The sequence below is a fragment of the Drosophila rhopaloa genome, unplaced genomic scaffold (genome assembly GCF_018152115.1).
Source record: "Drosophila rhopaloa isolate 14029-0021.01 unplaced genomic scaffold, ASM1815211v1 contig_158, whole genome shotgun sequence".
Lineage (NCBI taxonomy): Eukaryota > Metazoa > Arthropoda > Insecta > Diptera > Drosophilidae > Drosophila > Drosophila rhopaloa.
In genome coordinates, this window is record NW_025335037.1 from 523,737 (window position 1) to 544,180 (window position 20,444).

Sequence of the window (20,444 nt, forward strand, 5' to 3'; positions counted from 1 at the left end):
TCACTGAGGTGGGCCTGTATTACGTAAACCGGGCCGCCTCAGTGATCACGACTGGGTCTGGGATTTCTCGGAAACCAAGCCGGGACGCCAGTGGTCTAGAGCTGCAAAAAAATCGATGGTACTATCGATAATATCGATGGCAGGCCGCCGGTGACCGTGTTCGATATTTTTCAGACTATCACGATAGTATTATAAAAAATTTCCATCATTAGAACAATTAAATACGAAAAATTGAATATCTACTAATTTTCTCTTGTTTTCGACAGAAATATTAACATATTTGTATAATTACACTATCTTTTAGAAATTATTTTCTGAATGAATGCCCCTAATATATTGGTTTTATATTGGTTTTACATGAATACCCCTAATGTTAACATACGGTCGATAGTATCGCGATAATATCGATGTTTACTCTGCAAACAATCAAAACTATCGATAGTGCCACCATCGATGTTTTTGCAGCTCTACAGTGATCCTTACCAGCTCGCAGAACCGATTTAAAAACCGAGTTCTTTCGGATCCGCTACCAATACCAAGACTATCTACCAAGTGTGGATATTTCTCCTTGTTGCTGATGTTTCCTCGATGATCGTCGGAACGCAAGTCTCTCCTCTGGGGTCTTGCCTCTGCTTATATAGGCCCCGTTGAGTGTGCCCAGAGCGGTCGATGTAGAGAATCCCGATATCGATAACTCGTTATCGGGTCACGAATATAGCGATGGTTTTAATATTCAAGCACAGGAAACCGCCAAAGGCGGACCTGAATTCATTTATTCACCTTGTTGCATTTCAAGTTGGAATCGGCTGGAAGAATTAAGAAGGAGGTATTCGTTTTTGGTAGGGCTATCGATAAAGTAGGAGGGTGGCAACTACTACTGGAGTGGCGCCCCCTTCTGCTGATGTCTTGGCTATCTAGCTATTTAAAATAGCCCGGTTCGCTCTGGGTATGGCTAGGATGGCCTTGATATGTCCAATGACCCAATTTCGAGAGAGGCGAAGGGAATATGGCGAGATATAGGCATGATAGGCAAATTTTTATATAGTCGCAGCCATATTGTCCCAGCAGACAGAACAAAAATGTTAAAATAGTGTTTGTGCCGAAATATAATAAAAAGTGAGTGTTAGAGAAATTTGTGTTAGGTTTAATAGTTTATTTTATTTATAAATAATTATTCGTAGGGCAACCGGGGTCCCAATACAAAGGGCCCCGGGATATTTAAATTGGAGGAAATTAAATTGGAAGTTCAAATTAGAAGACTTAATTGGACATATAAAATTGGACTAATTAAATCTGGAAATTCAAATTGGAGATTTAAATTGGAGGGAATTAAATCTGGAAAATAAAATTGGAAATAAATCGTGATTTTACATTGGAGGAAATTAAATCTGGGAAATCAGGAAAATACGCACCTTCGGTCGAGCCAGCTACGAGATCTGGACAAACACTACTCGCCTTCCTCGGACGCAGCCAACGCCATCCGACATTCACCGGTGAGTCCGTTCCGGGCTATTAAGACCCACCTGCTTTGGGGTCGTCAGGCTGCCAGTGCGCGCGGCGTTGAGAGGCACCGGCGCCTAGCCCAGGAGTGGCTGAAATTATTAACGTTAATTTAACTGTGCACATTACTAAATTTATGTACTTACCTGTTGACCTGTAAATTTATCCGGACTTAGACCCGAAAACCTCAATTCTTGTCCTCGTTGTTGCCTGTAAAAAAGGGTCGCGATTATTAGTTTTCGGCGGGATTGTTTACAGCGCGTAATACTTACCGTTTGGCCTGTCCCTTCTTTTCCCTAGGAGCTCCTCAGGATTAGGTGACCCGACACATACCTAGTGTGTGCCCTTTTTTTGCGCCTCGTTCCACTGCGAGTTCCACCAATACATGTCTGGTGGAACATTATTTCCGCGGCGCCTGTAGCCTTTGCCAAAGGAAGGTAATCTTCCGCTTTGACCGATTAAATTTGAAGACGGTGGCCAAGTTTGGTCGTAGAGGCTATGAAAGGATAAATTAATTACTAGGAGAACAAGTTATGTTAACTTTAGTACTTACTGTGGATATTAAATGTACATGAAGACTGAAATGTACGAGTGAGTTGTCGTTGTGGGGGAGATGGAGCTGTCCTAATCGCGAGGAGTGACTTGGACCAGCTGATCATGGGTGATGCCTCCGCAGAATCCTCCGGGGCATCCTTGGTTGGGTGGGCGTGCTTGGCTAGGTCACCAATAGCCACCAAAACGCCATATATTTCCCGTCACTTCAATTATTTGCATTGTTTACATTTTGTTTGTTTTGCTTGTTAGTGAAGACCGATATTTTTTGTGATGTGAGACGCGTGTCATCGATGTTTATGTTGTGAAATCTGTAGGGACATTGGGGATACTCCGCCCTGGGGATTCGGGAGCTAGCCGGCGCCGTCCCAGGACCAAATGCAGTTCCATAACATAGTGGCGCCCAAAGTAAAAAAATAAATCGTCGAGACGACGACGTCTCGCATATAGGGATTTGCCTCGCATAGCCTCCGCTCCGGTGACTTGCAGAGCAACAGCAGGTTGTATGCAACTGCACCGAGAGTGGTGGTCTGCGAGGCAGAGTGAAAGGTAGGGGAATTTATTTTTTGAGCAGGCAGGAGGCTTGACTCCGAATGGAGACAATGGCTCCTGGTCACAGCACAGACGAGGTGAACTGCGGGTGGCATCTTGGCCCAGAAGGGGAAAGATTTGCATCCGCGGATAGCTAAATTTGTGATAAAAACTGTGATAATAAACTGTGATAAAATATGTTAGGGCGTAGATTTTTATTTATTTATTTATTTATATTTTGTGTTTGTGGGGTAAAGTCAGTTGTAGTAATTCCATTTGTTGGTTTTTTTTGTTGATCCGGAGGCTTTTGGTTTCTCGGATGTGTTTGATACCTTCTGTCGGTTGGATGCTTAAATGTGTGTTCGTGACCCGTGACCTATGTACACGCGCTGCACGAACACCTCGATTTAAGGATCAAACCACAAACGGGAAAACAAAGCCAACAGGACTCAACGAGCAGCCGATGTCCTTAACTGGCGGCTATCACCAAGAGTGATAGCCAGTCCAGTTGACGAGCGGCGTGTGGAAGAATGTGACGGGAAAAATTGGGTTTTGGAAAGCACCGGACGAGCTAGGTCGGAAGTCCACCGGCGAGGGTCAGTTCCATCTCCCCTGATAAAAATCTCAGAAGAATTAAATCAATAAAGGAGGAATCATAAATAAATCATATCTATTTATTTATTCTATTTATTTTCGTACATTATTTATTTATTTTTCCAAACATTTATTTATTTACTAAAAAAAAAAAAAAATTATCTATTGATTTACTAAAATTATACATTTATTTATTTATTAAAAACATTTAGTTATTTATTTAAAATTTGGTTTCTATAATTATTATCTGTTATTACATGTTTATATATTTATCTTTTTATTTATTATTTGCTAGTCCTTTTTTTTAATATTTATTATTCTTCTTAAGTATTTATTTCTTGTGGTGATTTGTTTAGGGTAGGATATAGGAATTCTGAGGGAGATAGGTATATTTCTGTTTTGTTGTTCGGTGCGATACAAAGATGCCTTCCAATTACGATCTCCCATCGAAGGTTCTTCCGGCCGAGGAAGAGGAGAAATTGTGGTCCACCGATTTAGATGAGGTTGCCGGGGCCGAACAGCCACGGATATCGATGGGACTGCCAAGGACTCCGTTGGGTCGTCTTCATCAGGAGCTGCGCAGGGAACTTCAGATGGGAACAGATCCCACGCAACATCGGCAGTAAATGTGGCATTGGCCCAGGCGGCAGAGACCCATCGGAAGGCTCAGGAGTCCGGCGTCAGCCAGTCCTTAAGGGATGAAATCCGAGGTGGCTTCCTGGAAATGATCAAGTTGATGAACGAGGTGTTAAGGCCTACTGCTCAGCGGCCGCAGCTTCCACTGGGGAACCATACCGATCAGCAACAGCATCCGGGTTGGACGGACACGGCGGCACCACTGGCTCCAAGTCTGGTCCAGAAAGGGGCGATTCCAAAGACTGCACCATCAGCAAGTTCGATTGGCTCCCGTCCACCGCCACCAAGGGTTCCACCAAAGCCGCCTAGAAGGCCCGTGGAGTCGTTTCCGGTGGAGAGCAGCAGTCCAGGATATCCGCTGGATGGCGAACGAGGGCGACGCAACGAGCCTCGAAATTGGCACTTCGAGGACCGCAGGGCTTCTGATTTCCGCGAGGAGCCGCGCTTTTATGCCAATACAGGGCCAGGTGGCGGCAGCCAACAGGTTCGCATCGAGCGGTGGGGCGTTTCATTTGATGGCGAGGACGAGCGAAACTCGGTGGAAGATTTCCTGTTCCGGCTCGAGTTCCTGCAGCGGCAGTACCAGTGCCCTTGGCAGGAAGTGCTCCACCATTTCCATGTGCTGCTAACCGGACGGGCACGCGAGTGGTATTGGGTCCACGTGCGTCAATGTAGGGTGGAGAGATGGCCACAGCTGCGTGCTGCGCTGATGGACAGGTTCCGAGGCCACCAGACGGAGCCCGACCGGATGCATCAGCTTCTGCAGAGGGAACAGCAGCCGGGAGAAGCCGTTGAGGACTATGTCCATGCGATGCAGCAGCTAGCCTCTCGCCTAAAAAAACCACTGTCAGAGCGACAGGTGGTAAAGATAATTAAAAAGGGCTTGAGAGAGGGTATTGCAAGATTTGTTTACGCAATGGATGTGATGACTGTGGACGAGTTGAGGGAAGAGTGCTGCGAGGTGGAGCGCAATTTTGGACGACGAGGACGCGCGGCCTATGCGCACCCGATGCGTTATCCTCCGGCGGAGAAGGCCAGGGTTAGCGAGGCAGCTGGTCCCGACACTGCAGAGGATTCCCAGTGGCAGGTGGAGGCGTTGCAAGCGAAGACCCGAAATCCGTTCCGAGCGGGCTGCTGGAATTGCGGAGCCGTAGACCACGGGTTCCGTGACTGCGCGGCAACAGAACGGCGCCTGTTCTGCTACCGATGCGGAAGGCCAGACACTGTGTCTCCGAGATGTCCGGATTGCGCGGAAAACGGTCGGCTGGGCGATCCGAGGGCGGGAAGGATGCGTCCAGACAAGAGTCCCGCGATGCAGTAAATGTTCTAGAATGTAAAAAAGGTTTAGTATGTACGAGTAGGAATAAGAACCATTTAAAATACTTACCTTATGAGGAAAGGATGCGTCGGTACCTGGAGACCAGGAACCGAATTTTCTCCGAGCACCAGTTAGCCGGCATGCGAACGGTGTCTAGGAAAGTCCAGAAGGCCAGGGATCGATTCCGTAAGAGACGAGCGAAGAGGCGAGGAGTGGTTGCCGCGGTGAAGCGCAGTGGAACGGGAGACCCTCGACCATTCGCTGAAGTCCGGATCCTGACCCAACAGCTGACTGGCTTATTGGACACGGGAGCTAGTGTCAGCCTGCTGGGCAATGGTGGAAGAGAGCTCGTCGAGGCGTTGGATGTACCAATCCAGAAGTACCTGTCTGTGGTCCGAACAGCGTCTGGAGAGGATCGCACGATTATAGGACGCGTCGAGCTACCTGTGGAGTACCGAGGACAGATAAAGCGGATCCTGTTCTATGTATGTCCATACCTGGAGCAGGAAGCCTATTTCGGAGTGGACTTCTGGCAGGCGTTTGGCTTGGCTCCAGCGGTGATAGGCCCCAGCAACCCGGAAAGCGTGAAGAAGGCAGACGAAATCCACGCTAGGGATATGGAGCACTACGCCGAACAGGAGGATGACGACGAGGAGAAACCGGATCCCGAATCCTGGACCTTATCCGGAGCCGACGCACGACAGCTCGCTGAGATCCAGGAGGTGTTTCTCACATTTGAGAAGGATGGTCTGGGTACGACGAATTTGGAGAAGCACACGATCGAGCTGATCGAGGGAGCCAAGGTCTTCAAGGATCGGCCATATCCCATGTCTCCAGCGAAGCAGAAGGTTGTCGAGGATGAGGTGGACAAGATGCTAGCGCTCGGAGTCATCGAGGAGAGCATGAGCCCGTGGAGCAACCGGACGACGGTAGTGTCGAGACCTGGGAAAGATCGGTTCTGCTTAGACGCCCGCAAATTGAACGATCTGACCGGCAAAGACGCTTACCCGCTACCGAGTATCGACGGAATCCTGTCCAGAATCGACCAAACGTTTTACATTTCCAGCGTGGATTTGAAGTTCGCGTTCTGGCAGATCGAGTTGGACCCGAAGAGCAAGGAACTGACGGCATTTACGGTTCCTGGTCGGCCTCTCTACCAGTTCCGGGTTATGCCCTTCGGACTTTGCAACGCGGCGCAGCGGTTGGTGAGACTTATGGACCGAGTGATCCCAGCTGAGATCCGCTCCAACGTTTTTGTCTACCTCGATGATCTGCTGATACTGGCTCCAGATATCCAGACCCACTTCAAGTACCTTCGGAGAGTCGCGGAATGCCTGAAAGCAGCGGGGTTAACGATAGGTATGGGTAAGTCAAAGTTTTGCTTCAAATCATTGACCTACCTGGGCTTTATCGTTGGTGGAGGTCGTCTACGAATGGATCCGGGACGAGTAGCAGCGATCAGGAGGATGCCAGAGCCTAGGACGATGAAGGAGGTGAGAGCGTTCCTTGGGACTGCTGGATGGTACCGCCGGTTCATAAAGAACTATGCGACGTTGGCCGCCCCGCTCACTGAATCGCTGAAGAAAACGGGAAATTCTAAGTTTTCCTTGAGTCCAGAGGCTCAGCTTGCAGTAGAAGCTTTGAAGATGGCTTTAACGACTGCACCAGTCCTGGTGCATGCGGACTTCAACAGACGGTTCTTTATCCAGTGCGATGCGTCACACGTGGGAGTCGGGGCGGTGCTTTTCCAGCGAGACGACGACGGACAAGAGCAGCCAATTCCATTTTTTTCGGCCAAGATGAATAAACATCAGGTAAATTACACCGTGACCGAGAAAGAGTGTCTCGCGGCGCTCATGGCCATCCGGAAGTTCCGGCCATATGTCGAAGGGATGCCATTCACCTGCATCACGGATCATGCCAGCTTGAAGTGGCTCATGTCCATGAAGGATTTGTCGGGACGGTTGGCTAGGTGGTCGCTGCAGCTTCAAGGGTTCCACTTCAACATCGAGCACCGAAAAGGAAGTGAGAACGTCGTGGCAGACACCCTTTCACGGTGTGTGGAGGAGCTCGTAGTTAATCCGACGGATTTGTTGGGGTTCGAAACCACCGAGTTCGCTGGAGAAGATTATCTCGAGTTAGTGAAGGATGTGGTGAATAACTTGGATAACTTACAGGACCTGAAGATCGTGGATGGTCTCATCTTCAAGAGAGTCTCCTCGGTAAATCTGGACGATGAAATGGAAGGTTCCGAATGGAAACTGTGGATCCCACAGAGTCTGACCCACAGCCTAATCGAGCGTGCGCATACGGACCCAACAGCAGCTCATGGCGGAATGGGAAAGACTCTGGAAATCCTACGGCGACAGTTCTACTGGCCAGGTATGGTGCTGCAGGTCCTAGTTTTCGTACGCAGATGTGATGTCTGTAAGGAGTCCAAGGCGCCGAATTTCCGGATGCAAGTTGGTATTGGGGAAAGAGTCCAGACTGAGCAGCCATTTCAGAAACTGTACATCGATTTTCTTGGAAAATATCCGAGGTCGAAGAAGGGCCACGCATGGATCTTCATTGTCGTCGACCATTTTTCGAAGTATACGTTTCTGAAAGCCATGAAGGAAGCCTCGGCCGCCAGCGTAGTAGATTTCCTCATCCACGAGGTATTCTACAAGTTCGGGGTCCCGGAAATCATTCACTCAGATAACGGTCGACAGTTTACGTCAAAGATCTTCGTGGAGGCAATGGAGAGTTTCGGCATTTCCCACATCAAGACTCCAGTCTACTCTCCGCAAAGCAACGCCGCAGAACGAGTTAATCGAAGCGTGCTGGCGGCAATCCGGAGTTATTTGGAGGAAGACCATCGGGAATGGGACGCATTTCTCCCGGAGATCGAGGTGGCTCTTCGCAACGCGATACACGCAGCAACTGGCGAAACGCCCTTCTTCACGGTTTTCGGTCATCACATGTTCTTGAACGGGGCCAGCTACAAGTTGGCGAGAAAGTTGAAATCCCTGTGCGACCATGAGATTGCTGGGATGGGAACAGTCGACAAGCTCAAAGTGATCCAGGCCAAGGTGCAGACGAATCTCGAAAAGTCGTACGAGCGAAGTCGCCAGCAGTACGACCAGAGAGCTCGGACGTTCCTTGCGATGCCAGGCCAGGAAGTGTATCGCCGTAACTTCGTCCTCAGCGACTTCAAAAGTGCCTTTAACGCGAAGTTTGCTCGGAAGTTCCTCAAAGCTCGGGTGGTGAAAGCAGTCGGCAACAATGCTTACGAGCTGGAGGATCTTCAAGGACGTCGGATAGGGGTGTATCACGCCAAGGACATCCGGGTATAACCTGAAAAGAGGCAGCATAAATTAAAGGAACGAAACAAAAAAAACCAAGGCAGTATTTACCGGTAAGCGTGGGCCCCGCGTAGGGCACCGTTTGGAACTGCATTCGGATTTCGCCAGATCTCCAATGCTCCCAATGATTTCGTCGAGTGGCCATGGTTCGGAGGCGTCCCTCTAAATCCTTGGGTGGTGTTGCATTTCAAGTTGGAATCGGCTGGAAGAATTAAGAAGGAGGTATTCGTTTTTGGTAGGGCTTTAGATAAAGTAGGAGGGTGGCAACTACTACTGGAGTGGCGCCCCCTTCTGCTGATGTCTTGGCTATCTAGCTATTTAAAATAGCCCGGTTCGCTCTGGGTATGGCTAGGATGGCCTTGATATGTCCAATGACCCAATTTCGAGAGAGGCGAAGGGAATATGGCGAGATATAGGCATGATAGGCAAATTTTTATATAGTCGCAGCCATATTGTCCCAGCAGACAGAACAAAAATGTTAAAATAGTGTTTGTGCCGAAATATAATAAAAAGTGAGTGTTAGAGAAATTTGTGTTAGGTTTAATAGTTTATTTTATTTATAAATAATTATTCGTAGGGCAACCGGGGTCCCAATACAAAGGGCCCCGGGATATTTAAATTGGAGGAAATTAAATTGGAAGTTCAAATTAGAAGACTTAATTGGACATATAAAATTGGACTAATTAAATCTGGAAATTCAAATTGGAGATTTAAATTGGAGGGAATTAAATCTGGAAAATAAAATTGGAAATAAATCGTGATTTTACATTGGAGGAAATTAAATCTGGGAAATCAGGAAAATACGCACCTTCGGTCGAGCCAGCTACGAGATCTGGACAAACACTACTCGCCTTCCTCGGACGCAGCCAACGCCATCCGACATTCACCGGTGAGTCCGTTCCGGGCTATTAAGACCCACCTGCTTTGGGGTCGTCAGGCTGCCAGTGCGCGCGGCGTTGAGAGGCACCGCCATCAGGCTCGCCTTCGCCACCGCTCCTCGGGGTGTTCCAGGCCCTTACTGCTGCTGGTCTCCGGCAGAGTACGCTGTAGTCGGGGCATAGTTAGCCCGGCGCCTAGCCCAGGAGTGGCTGAAATTATTAACGTTAATTTAACTGTGCACATTACTAAATTTATGTACTTACCTGTTGACCTGTAAATTTATCCGGACTTAGACCCGAAAACCTCAATTCTTGTCCTCGTTGTTGCCTGTAAAAAAGGGTCGCGATTATTAGTTTTCGGCGGGATTGTTTACAGCGCGTAATACTTACCGTTTGGCCTGTCCCTTCTTTTCCCTAGGAGCTCCTCAGGATTAGGTGACCCGACACATACCTAGTGTGTGCCCTTTTTTTGCGCCTCGTTCCACTGCGAGTTCCACCAATACATGTCTGGTGGAACATTATTTCCGCGGCGCCTGTAGCCTTTGCCAAAGGAAGGTAATCTTCCGCTTTGACCGATTAAATTTGAAGACGGTGGCCAAGTTTGGTCGTAGAGGCTATGAAAGGATAAATTAATTACTAGGAGAACAAGCTATGTTAACTTTAGTACTTACTGTGGATATTAAATGTACATGAAGACTGAAATGTACGAGTGAGTTGTCGTTGTGGGGGAGATGGAGCTGTCCTAGTCGCGAGGAGTGACTTGACCCAGCTGATCATGGGTGATGCCTCCGCAGAATCCTCCGGGGCATCCTTGGTTGGGTGGGCGTGCTTGGCTAGGTCACCAATAGCCACCAAAACGCCATATATTTCCCGTCACTTCAATTATTTGCATTGTTTACATTTTGTTTGTTTTGCTTGTTAGTGAAGACCGATATTTTTTTGTGATGTGAGACGCGTGTCATCGATGTTTATGTTGTGGAATCTGTAGGGACATTGGGGACACCCCCCCCGGGGGATTGGAGAGCGCCCCCCCCCCCCCAAAAAAAAAAAAAAATAATAAAAAAACCAATAACAAAAAAAAAACAAAAAAAAAAAAAAAAAAAAAAAAAAAAAAAAAAAAATGGTAGTAGTTTTAAACACTAAATAACAGCCAAGTGTATGACAATTTTGTTTTTAAAAGAAGGATAGAAAGAGTAAATGAAAAGTTTTGATACTAAATACTAATGCCGCTTTCACCGGGGGCAGCAACCAGCAACAGTTGCCAAACATCCGGAGTCATCTATGGGCAGAATCTTCTTTGTATTATTGGTCTCCTCGAACTAGAAGTTGGGCAGCCCATTGTCCTGGGCAGCATTCGGCATCCAGCTGATGACAGACAGGATCCCGATGTACACCACGCTCGGCTTCTTCCTCGCTCCAAAGGACTCATAAACTAGCTGGTATTGTCTTGGACTTCTTAGGCGGCGAGAGTCTCAATCAATTTTTCAAGCCAGGATTTCTAGCTTTTTCTGGTCAGGAATCGCTGATTGCTCTGTACTGGGAATGCAATCAGCTGTGTTTACTTTCTGAAATGGATAAGCTTTTATTAATTGACGCTGCCTTTCCGGGCCGTCGGAACAGGATAGCTGGGGAGACAGGACTCGTGATGGTGGAGCAGTGGCAGGGGCGGTGCTGCTCCCAACGATCTGTGTACGACTAAGGAGTCGCAGCCGAATTGGCGCTGAGCGAGCAGCCAGCATTCAGTAGCCAAAAGTCCAATTTGCAGCCGTGTGTGGAGAGTGTAGTTGTAGGTGCGTCTTCATAGCAGATGCCAGGTACCAACACACTGGACAGAGGACTCCAGGTCTGCTCAAACCAAGAAGAGGGGGCAGCCTGTTGTCAGAGGCAGCTGCCGAGTTCTAGGGTTCAGCAGCCAGCAGACAGCAGCCAGAAGTCCAATTCGCAGCCGATGGTGCAGCTGTAGTCGCGTCTTAAGAGCAGCAGCCGGTATCTGAGGACTCCAGGACTCCCTCAAGTTCCATGTTTAACTGGGCTCCTCAGGCCAGGAAGAGGGAACAGCTGCGTAACATAGAACAAGCCGCAGGCAGAGGCAGCGCGATGACAGAGTTCGTGGTCAAGTAGTATAATCGTTAAACTCCGCTTCTCTGTTGGATTAGTTAGCTCGTAAGACGTATTTAATTTTAGTTTAGCCGAGGTAGGATTAGTTTTAAGACTTTAAGAGCGGGTTTTTATGTTTTAATATTCAGCTCGGCTATATACGTTTTTACCCGGCGTTAATTTGCATTGGTGTGGCTGCTTAATGTCAATTTGGTAATGCTCTTGTCGAAGACGCTTTAGTATTTTTGCCAGTAAATACTAATCAGCAGCCAGCACCGCTCTCATCTTTAGAAACCCAAAACACGACACACGGCATAAATCGTAAGAAACAACCTTAAGCACCACATCAACCCAGTCAGTTGTTAGTCTACGTGATAACACACTAATTTGTCGATATTTCCAGTAGATAGTTAGTAGCACACTAATTTTGTTGCGTTCGTAATGCTATTACGTTTCATTACGTCGCGATATTTTTAGTATTAATCGATTAATCGACACGATTCTAGCTTTTATCCCTTCAGAACTATCTGGCTGCTCAGAGCTGGAATGAAAAACAGCTTAGTTGACATTGTTTACATTGCAAAGATTAGTTTTGTAATTTATTGACGCAATTTTTTGTTTTTCAGATCCGAAGGAGTGCCAGAAGATGGAAAAGCAGGTCCCAGGAATGATGCAGCAGCAGCAGAGGATTGGCGGGGAGGCGAACTCGCAGGAAACTTTAAGTGGGGAGCAGCAGTAAGTTTGGCCACAATCAGACGGCTTTGGCAACAATGCAAACAGCTGTGCCAACTTTGTTTACCTTTTGTGATGAATATAATTTGTGAATTATTGACGCCAAAATAACTATTTTCAGCCAATGCAATGCGGATAGTTGGAAAAACCGGTTCCGATGTGGTGGAGGAGTGGACGGGAAGTGCCAGACAAGTGCAATTAGCTGGGAATCATGACTGAGGAGCAGCATCAAAAACTTGGCCGCCGACGAACCGCTTTTGCCAGAAGTCCATTTTGGAAAGCTCTGCAACTTGATGCCTGTCGTGTCGCCCGTTGCCGTCATGCCTTTTTCCGGTCCTCTTGTGAGCGCACCACCGTTTTCAACTGTAGCAATTTGTGAAGCAGCCTCTGTGAATTGTACAGCGACTGCTACTGAAGTGCTGGTGTGACTAAACGCTGGCAATAATAACATTTTTGTAATGATTCAAATGTCACAATTATTCCATTTTTTCAGGGCCACTGCAGTGCCAGTAGTTGGGGAAACAAATCCAGAGGTGGCGGAGAAGTAGCCAGTAGGATAATTCGCCGGGAGCTACGGTTGAGGAGGAGCATTATAAATTGGCCGCTAACAAGCCGCCTTTGCCAGCAGACCAGTTTCGAAGGCTCCGTGTCTTGACGCTTGGCCTATTGCTGGCCCATCTATTGCTGGCCGTCCAGTGGGCGTATAATTGGTTCCAATTGTAGCGAGTTGTGGAACAGGGTCAAAAAGGTGAACAGTGACTGCGTCGGGAGTGCTGGTATGTGTTGGCTATCAGAGTTTTGGCGAGATCCTTCTGGGGCGCTGTCATCCCGAGGTTCCAAAATGCTGTCACCGCTCTCATCCTCTAATAGTAGGCTAAGACTTCTCTCCACTGTACGCAAATTTTCAGCCAGCTGTGATTCCGGGCTTAGTTGCACAGGCAACTGCCCTCCACCAACGACAGCATTAGCAGCGGAAGTCGTAGGCAGAGCGAGCAGAAGATTTTGCAGGTTGATCAGGGTGGTCGTCGGTTCAATCACCAGCGGCTCCAAATACTCCTCCTCGCCCCTGAAGTCAGGGACTATGAGCCTTTGTATAGCCAAACATTGCTCACGGATTTTCTCTGCTACAGCTCTGCGGGAGAGGATGCCATGCGCGAAGTCCCTTTTAAGGCCATTTATTTGCAACTCGCAAAACCTACTGGGTGGCGGTTTTGGGGCCATCCTTGCCGCAGCAGATCTGATCTTTAGAAACCCAAAACACGACACACGGCATAAATCGTAAGAAACAACCTTAAGCACCATATCAACCCAGTCAGTTGTTAGTCTACGTGATAACACACTAATTTTATTTCCCTGTAATTCTATTACGTTTATTACATGTCGATATTTCCAGTAGATAGTTAGTAGCACACAATTTTGTTGCGTTCGTTATGCTATTACGTTTCATTACGTCGCGATATTTTCAGTATTAATCGATTAATCGAAACGATTCTAGCTTTTATCCCTTCAGAACTATCTGGCTGCTCAGAGCTGGAATGAAAAACAGCTTAGTTGACATTGTTTACATTTGCAAAGATTAGTTTTGTAATTTATTGACGCAATTTTTTTTGTTTTTCAGATCCGAAGGAGTGCCAAAAGATGGAAAAGCAGGTCCCAGGAATGATGCAGCAGCAGCAGAGGATTGGCGGGGAGGCGAACTCGCAGGAAACTTTAAGTGGGGAGCAGCAGTAAGTTTGGCCACAATCAGACGGCTTTGGCAACAATGCAAACAGCTGTGCCAACTTTGTTTACCTTTTGTGATGAATATAATTTGTGAATTATTGACGCCAAATTACTATTTTTCAGCCAATGCAATGCGGATAGTTGGAAAAACCGTTTCCGATGTGGTGGAGGAGTGGACGGGAAGTGGCAGACAAGTGCAATTAGCTGGGAATCATGACTGAGGAGCAGCATCAAAAAATTGGCCGCCAACGAACCGCTTTTGCCAGAAGTCCATTTTGGAAAGCTCTGCAACTTGATGCCTGTCGTGTCGCCCGTTGCTGTCATGCCTTTTTCCGGTCCTCTTGTGAGCGCACCACCGTTTTCAACTGTAGCAATTTGTGAAGCAGCCTCTGTGAATTGTACAGCGACTGCTGCTGAAGTGCTGGTGTGACTAAACGCTGGCAATAATAAAATTTTTGTAATGATCCAAATGTCACAATTATTCCATTTTTTCAGGGCCAGTGCAGTGCCAGTAGTTGGGGAAACAAATCCAGAGGTGGCGGAGAAGTAGCCAGTAGGATAATTCGCCGGGAGCTACGGTTGAGGAGGAGCATTATAAATTGGCCGCTAACAAGCCGCCTTTGCCAGCAGACCAGTTTCGAAGGCTCCGTATCTTGACGCTTGGCCTATTGCTGGCCATCTATTGCTGGCCGTCCTGTGGGCGTATAATTGGTTCCAATTGTAGCGAATTGTGGAACAGGGTCAAAAAGGTGAACAGTGACTGCGTCGGGAGTGCTGGTATGTGTTGGCTATCAGAGTTTTGGTGAGATCCTTCTGGGGCGCTGTCATCCCGAGGTTCCAAAATGCTGTCACCGCTCTCATCCTCTAATAGTAGACTAAGGCTTCTCTCCACTGTACGCAAATTTTCAGCCAGCTGTGATTCCGGGCTTAGTTACACAGGCAACTGCCCTCCACCAACGACAGCATTAGCAGCGGAAGTCGTAGGCAGAGCGAGCAGAAGATTTTGCAGGTTGATCAGGGTGGTCGTCGGTTCAATCACCAGCGGCTCCAAATACTCCTCCTCGCCCCTGAAGTCAGGGACTATGAGCCTTTGTATAGCCAAACATTGCTCACGGATTTTCTCTGCTACAGCTCTGCGGGAGAGGATGCCATGCGCGAAGTCCCTTTTAAGGCCATTTATTTGCAACTCGCAAAACCTACTGGGTGGCGGTTTTGGGGCCATCCTTGCGGCAGCAGCCAGCCGATCCTCCCTCTCCATCTGCAACCTTTCCAATTTTTCGTCCTGCATACAGAGAAGAGTAGGCAGGCCATGCTGAATGTACCGCCTTGTGTAGTCTCGTATCGCTTTTTGTTCGGCTTCAGTGTAGTCAGTTATGCGTGCTCTATCTGGGATTGCACACTGGTCCCAATGACCAATATTTTTGCATAAACTAGAAAAATGAAGCTACAGACTTGAAACTTGGCACACTATATAGTTACTATATATGCAAAGTCTGGAAAAAATTTGCACCCTGGGATTTACAAAACATTCATGAAAATTGGGCCAATATATCCAATAAATTTTAAATATTTATAAAAAAACTTTAGTAAAGCCAATAGCCAATATATCCAATAAATTTTAAATATATATAAAATAACTTTAGTAAATATCCTTTCAATCCCCTATCCCTCCCGCCCTACCAATTTTCAACTTCCAAACTAAATAATGCATCTTGAAAAATTATATATATATATATACTTAATTAATTTTTAATCACTTTCAACATCTAAATCAAAGGAATAGGCATCGTTACATTCAAATGTATCCAAGTCATTTTCATCATTATCTGCAGTAGAATAACTATTTAGGAAATCGACATTTGGTGGTGTTAAAAGATCAATAACTTCTAATGGGTAACTGCTGCATTTTTTGTTTTGATGAACTCTTTCCTTGATGTGGATGCTGGAAACCATCGGATCTGATGAATCAAGTGCTCTAAAAAAACGTCAGTCATGGTGTTTAAGCGACTATTTTGTCTTGCATGCGAACGTCTATCATTTTTATAAATTTTGTTCCGAGCTTCGATGCATTTTCGCCTAGGCAACCAAGTGGAAGGGACGATGCGGCAACGATCTGGGCCCTATGAGCTAGTACTTTATGTACGGTAGCTGACATTGGGTACCAGGGATACTTGCCTATATATAAAAATGCAGTTTTTGCGCAGAAACTTTTAAATTTTGAAGCATCTATTTCAAAGTTGCTTGAAATTGCTATTAAAATAAAATAGAAATTTTTCAAAATCTCTCTCACCCAAGTGCATTTGCAAATTTTTCGGTATGGAAAAATGCTCTCCTCGCTGTGTTTCCGTCGTTGGTATTGCCGCTTCCATTTGCTTTGGGCTTATCGACATGGAGCCCAAGCTCCTCCCATAATTTGCGCTGAATTTCTTTTTTCCGGGCAGCCACTTTTTCTTTGTCTTGAGGGCCACGTACTTGCCACTTGTGAATACCAATTCTGTATGACACTTTTAAAACAAATTCGAAAAACGAATCCACGCATGTAGAGGACTTACTCCATACTCGAGCACTTGGGAGTTCTTCGGCGTAAATTTGTCCGATTGAACATCAGCGACAGTCATGAAGTCCAGGGGCCTCGCTCCACAGATTGGGCAAGACTGGGTCGAATTGGTTTCTGTCAAGTATTAAGAACTTTCCCATCAATTAATGTCATTTTCAGTTTAAAATTTATGGGGAAAACGCTGTTGCTTTCATCTGTGAAAACAAACGGCACTAAATTTTCAATTTCCAGTCCAGTCGTTTTTCTCTGCTCTGATATGACTTTGTGTTTCTTTTATGAATTCAATTTGTAGAGGCCTGCAAAATCGAACAGACTGCGGAGACCGATTCATCCAAATAACTCGACCTATTGAATCCACTAACTTAAGCGGAATTAGTGTTGTCACAAACAGAGACTGATCGAATGTGTCTGTGTCTGTAGGGCGAAATTTTGCTTGTAAAGGCATTGCCCAGTTGAACCGTCAAATCCATAACTGGCAATTAATGTCAAACCGGAAATATCTTTATAAACATTGAACACGTTTTTTGTAACAGCATAATACGCTCGGCTGTGTGGCTTAATAAGTTCTGTAATGAGACAGACGCGACGATTCTGTAATATATAGACCTTTAGGTCTGCATTTATCTATCGCTTTTTGGCCGCGATAGTAGTTGCATGAGCAGGAGATTGACGTCATTATTATTTTCTACTGAAACTTCGCAAGCTAATCTATGCTTTAATCGGAACGCCCTTCTCTAGCTTAATCGTGGCCGTCCTCCACTATTGGGGATTCTTTAAAATAATCTGATGGCTGAAATTTCGCTTGAAAACGTAATGCAAGAAAACTTTCTTTCTGCGCCTTATACCTTGGAACTATCCGGGCAAATTTTTTATTCCAGCATCCCATAAGCAACAAAGTTCTTAATCCTCTTTTTAAAGGATCCTCTATGTTTTGCTTTATGTTTCTAATTCGTGCTGCAACACAAAGTTGTAAAGGCTTTGTTTCGCGTCCATGTGCGGCCAATACTCCAGCATTTCTCCATAAGATAGGTCTTGTTGTCTAGAAAGTTTTTTTGTAAATGGAGCAAAAACGAGCAAAAAGGTTTATGTCATCGTATTGTAAATAAATGCAGAACAAAACTGCGTTAATAGTTTTTATAATCCGGCAATCCAACCTACTTTTGTTCCACGAAACCGAATAATGCTAGGCTAAAATTGTTAAACTACAATTCTACAAAAGCCATATACATAAAGACAAATCTCATTAAACAAATATTGCTTAAACACTTCAATTTTCATACCTCCACTAATATTTTCCATTTTCTTTGTTTTAAAATATTAAGTAGAACTTCTGCAAAGTGTGCTTTTATTTAGCGCCAAAAGTCAACATTTCTGATCAACGAACGGCTGACTTTCGGGCTCCAAATTTCAGGGCTGCAATTTCGTAACGAAATTGGATTTTTAAATGCAACGTATATTATTCTAGATATTTTTTTTCTAACTTCAAAAAAAAAATGGTTTTAAAATTTTGGGCTTGGGCCAGTCTGGGATTGGTGGGGGTGGAGGTTCGTTGAACTGCGGCAGATTGCGTCTGAGTGAATCAAAGAATAGCTGCTGTTGGGCGAGAAGTCTTGGTCTTCCTAGCGCTAGTCTTTTTGGGACGTATGGTTCAGCCAAGATTCTTCTAACCAGTGGGTTTTGGTGACCAACCAGAGAATTAGCAAGCCTGCCACTGGCCTGTGAGAAGATGGCGTCCACTGTCTTTATATTATAGGCGCTTCTAATCGTGTCATTTCTCGTGTACCTAGTTGCGCCTACCGCTTTCCTAATTACCTTATTTTCAGCAGTCTGTATGCGTTGCATCGACGAGTCTGAGACCAGTGCACCCCAGATCGGTATTGCGTACTGCCAAATAGGGGTGATTAGCTGTTTGACTAGGAGAATCTTACATTCCTTTTGCAGGCTGCTGTTTTTACCCAGAATCCACTCTAGTCTTTTCTCTGTGGTCCTAATTTTACCTCTCAGAAGATTGACATGGGAGAGCAGATTGAGTTTTCTATCTAGAGCGACTCCTAGGTAGGTTTGTTTGTTGCTTAGCGGTATGATGTTATTATCAAACTTGATTTGTATGGGGCCCCTAGCGTGAGACAAGTTTTTGAGTGCAAACATAACGTGAGCTGTTTTGGATGTGTTTACTGTAATGGCCCACTTTTTCGCCCATTTTGAGAAATACCACAGGAACTCTTCGTTGTCCCTAATCGTCCAGGCTTGATGCTCCCCTCTGCAAAGGATAATGGTGTCGTCGGCGTATGTTGCTAACATCATGTTTTTAACCCTTGGCGCACGGAATTCCATAGCATTTCCAGTCTTTGTAATTTCTGGCGTGGGCATGTCAGAGGAGTATATAGAGTACAATACAGGCCCAAGATTGCTCCCTTGAGGGACTCCAGCGTTTATTCTACCCTGGCGTGATTTGGAGCCGTCTGTAGAGTTGACCTCAAATGTTCTGTTGCTCAGATAGCTTTCTAGGACTCTGTACATTTTGTTCGGCAGGATTTTGGATAGTTTACAGAAGAGTCCCGCGTGCCAAACTTTGTCGAACGCCTCTGTAATGTCTATGAAGACGGCTGAGCAGTACTGCTGGTTCTCGTAAGCTTCCAGGATAAAATTCGTTACACGGGCCAGCTGCTGTTCAGTACCATGTTGTTTCCTAAATCCGAACTGGTGTGACGGTATTGCCTTTGCAAACAGGGGAAATTCGAACAGTCTCCTTAAGAGCATTTTCTCAAACATTTTAGACAACCCAGACAACAGGCTGATGGGTCTATACGAGGAAAGTTCCGAACTATCCTTGCCAGGTTTAAGGATGAGGGAGATGGCAGCATGTTTCCATTGCGACGGGTAGTGTCCCAGCCTCAGGATGGAGTTATAAATGAGGACCAGATATAGAAGGGCTTTATTTGGGAGGATCCTAATTAGCTTATTGTCAATCTTGTCGTAGCCAGGGGCCTTATTGAGGTCAAGGGATTGTATTTCGAGTTTAAGCTCGACAAGAGTGACAGGCCTGAGCGCTCGTTCGGGACGGTCGTGTAGGTGGGCTCTCAAATCGTCCTGGATTGACATCCTTTGCTCGGGGGTGTTATGGAGTTTTGGGCTAAACCTATCCTCAAGATGTTGAACAAACAATTCTGCCTTTTCTGAGATAGTTTTGGACCAACCTGAGTGCTGCGCGCTTTGCCTATTGCCACCGTTGCCTGCATAAATTTTGACCGGATGATTTGTCTGGGGTTGTTTTTTGTGTAGGTTTGTTATTTTCCACAGTTTTTTTAATTTGTACCTATCGTGAATGTCAATCTCCTCAAGACGCCTGTTAATGTTTGCTGATTTTAGCTTTTTGAGCGCCTTTCTCAGACGGTTTTCCGCTGCTTTGTATTGTTTTGCCATCTCTGCCGTTCCAAGGTCCCTGAACGCCTTTTTAAGGCGCCTCTTATCCTCGAGCAAGGCTCTCGTTGGCTCGTCTAGGGCATAATCATAGGCTCGATTCCTGCTTCTGTTTTGGCCAAGAGGATTCTGCGCGGAGTTGGCCCTCGGATTGGCTGCTGCGGCCGCTTCCTTGATATTCCTTAGCAGGATATTCACTGCGTCCTCAATATCCAATCCAGAGTTGATTTCTGTATTAAGTAGAATTTTCTCATCCAGGATCTCCTTAAATCTGTTCAGGTTTGTTGTGCGCGTAATTATTCTGGAACTATTTTGGCGAAAAAGGAACTGGTGGTCGAGAGCTATCTCCATCTGTATAGGCAGATGGTCAGAACTTAGCTCAGGGGTGGATTCGATTTGCAAAGAGTTGTAGCTAAAACCAGCATAGATAGCAAAGTCCAACGCCGACGGTCTCTTCCTAACGTCAAATGGGAAGTGTGTGGAGCTTCCTGTGGCCAAAATGTTGAACTTGTTCTGCGAGTGTATGGCTTTCATCAGCGCTTGCCCCCTTTTGCAAGACCGAA

The 20,444-nt window shown here is 46.1% G+C and overlaps 2 long non-coding RNA genes across 4 annotated transcripts; both read right to left on the reverse strand.

The window, feature by feature from the left end:
- Positions 1–783: 783 nt before the first annotated feature.
- Positions 784–2,374, reverse strand: LOC123037345. Of its 2 annotated transcripts, none has more exons than XR_006417457.1 (5): positions 2,054–2,374; positions 1,773–1,996; positions 1,647–1,710; positions 1,413–1,592; positions 784–806 (listed from the first exon to the last, which is right to left on the reverse strand). It is a non-coding gene; the product is annotated as an uncharacterized LOC123037345 (long non-coding RNA). The 2 variants fall into 2 exon arrangements; XR_006417456.1 differs by lacking the exon at positions 784–806 and adding an exon at positions 945–1,335.
- A 6,192-nt stretch (positions 2,375–8,566) lies between these two features.
- LOC123037344 lies at positions 8,567–10,313 on the reverse strand. Of its 2 annotated transcripts, none has more exons than XR_006417455.1 (5): positions 10,025–10,312; positions 9,744–9,967; positions 9,618–9,681; positions 9,284–9,563; positions 8,567–8,677 (listed from the first exon to the last, which is right to left on the reverse strand). It is a non-coding gene; the product is annotated as an uncharacterized LOC123037344 (long non-coding RNA). The 2 variants fall into 2 exon arrangements; XR_006417454.1 differs by lacking the exon at positions 8,567–8,677 and adding an exon at positions 8,817–9,206 and having other exon boundaries at positions 10,025–10,313.
- Positions 10,314–20,444: the final 10,131 nt, after the last annotated feature.